This window comes from Pinus tabuliformis, chromosome 4_2, assembly GCF_031772625.1.
Source record: "Pinus tabuliformis cultivar Carrire ecotype Pingquan chromosome 4_2, CPIR1, whole genome shotgun sequence".
NCBI lineage: Eukaryota > Viridiplantae > Streptophyta > Pinopsida > Pinales > Pinaceae > Pinus > Pinus tabuliformis.
This window is the reverse complement of record NC_142304.1, coordinates 540,339,149-540,341,214: the sequence shown is the minus strand read 5'-3', so window position 1 is coordinate 540,341,214 and position 2,066 is coordinate 540,339,149.

The following is a 2,066-nucleotide window of genomic DNA, read 5'->3' as shown; positions in this document are numbered from 1 at the left end:
CCCTTCTGCACTCTTGTTTCAATTTTTCTGTGTTTTCTCTTGAGGATTGTGATTTTTTATTTTTTATTATTTTTAGAATTGATATTTTTATGAATGCAGGGGAGGGGGCGATCAAGGTGGAGTGAGGTATGGTAATGAAGTGGTGGTGTAGGTGTTGTCTTATTGGGGATTGACCCAGGTTCAGAGTTAAGTTAGCCAAACAAATCTCGGTACTACTGGCCCTTTCGGGAATAGTCTGCGGAGTTGAGGTATCACCCGAAGTAGTATGGGAGGGTGCTAAAACTAGGTTTCTGCACCCTGGAGATGTCTGATGAGTTCAAATGGTCCGCGGTTCGGCCCCGCGCGCAAGTCGCTTTACGCACTTTCTCGTACCTCACGGCCTGAGATAATGGCTTCGCATAACCCTACTTAGGGGCTGAACGCTACGCTTCTATGTTATTACCCAAGACTTTACAGGTATTCCAATGTTAGTTGATTATCTTAGCCTACTTGCATGCTTTCAGTTATACTTAACAACATAAACCATTCATATAGCTGCACACAGTAAATAAACAGTATATTTGCAAATTATATCAGACATGCATTAACCGAAGAACAGATACACAAAATTATGATAAAACTTCTCTTTATTAATTCCTTCCTCGGTTACAAACTCGAATCTGCCCTGCACACTCAGCTGCAGGGGTCTGCGCACTCAGCTGCGGACTACTAGGCCTCTGCGCACTCAGCTATAGAGCCTTCTCCTACTCTACGACCCAAAGAGACACTTTACACTTGCGACTCAATCACTTAGACTTGTTATTCTTCTCTACTCTTCTCTCTCTACTTAGAGCCTTGCTCTATTTATACAATCCCATGGTCCGCGGACCATGGGTAGGTCCATCCAGCCGACATTACATTATAAAACTAGGGCAGACAACCCTGTGACTTTATCATACTTTCGCGCTCTGTGCCCACAATTCGTGGAACTTTACAACAAAATTGGGTCAAAAATTGGGCTTTGATCCCCAACACATGCCTTGGGGGGATTCCATGCCCAATAGGCCCCCAACACAAACATCGTGACTTACCCTCGAGTCACTCTGTTAGTGCGGCGATCTTTGCAAGGAGGTCAACAACGCACTGAGCTGCTGCTTGCTGGATTTGCTACATACATTGTTCCGAGACCTCTGTGTCTGGGGTGCTTCTCTGCATCAATGTTTGCATCCCTTGTATGTTCGTGAGCTTGCCTTCGATGTCTGCCATGATGGTGAAGGCCTCGTTAATCCATGGTTCGATGTGCGCTTTGAGAAATGCCTTCTTGTGTCGTGCCACGTCCACCTGCTCCTCTAGTGCTTTAGCTTGCTGCATCCTTACAAGCCACTGGGTGAGGACCACTATCTGCACAGTTCCTCCGACATTGTCATACTGCTGTTGGAGTTCTCGCGCCTCTGTCTCTAAGCGCTGGATGTTGGGATCCTTCTATAGAGTTGTGAGGACCTCAAGTGATTCTTCCAACATGCTTGTGCAGTCTCACACTGCACCTTTGATTTCCTCTAATCCTGTTGTGATAATGCTAGCACGTTGTTCTCTGACTTCTGGGGGAGTGGATGGCGGCTCCTTTAATCGCAGCTTGGCGATCTAAAGATTCAGCTCCAGTTGAACCTTTGTCATTTCTTCCCTGGCCTCGTGGACTCCTACTGCTAACCTATGGATCTGTAACTCCGCTGGTAGATCTATTGGGATGGCCAACTCTAGGATGTTTCAACAAGCGTCGCCTATCACCTGCACTAGTTGTTGATTTTGCGACACCAATTCGTCGTGCTGCAAGCTGAGTTGTTCCATGTTTATCTTTTGCTCACTGAGGACTTGGAGTGTGCAGCTCTCCCTAGCACACAGCTCTGCCGTTATTCCATCCTGCAATAGATATAATGTCTCGTGCGGAAGGGTAGCTAGATTAACCCCGAGACCTTTCATCGTGCTAACCAAAAGCTTGTCATCCTCATTTGATGTCACTAGAGCCCCTTCTAGCAACATGATTGTGTTCGTCATCCGCGCACGCAACATCTACTCTACTGTCATGGATT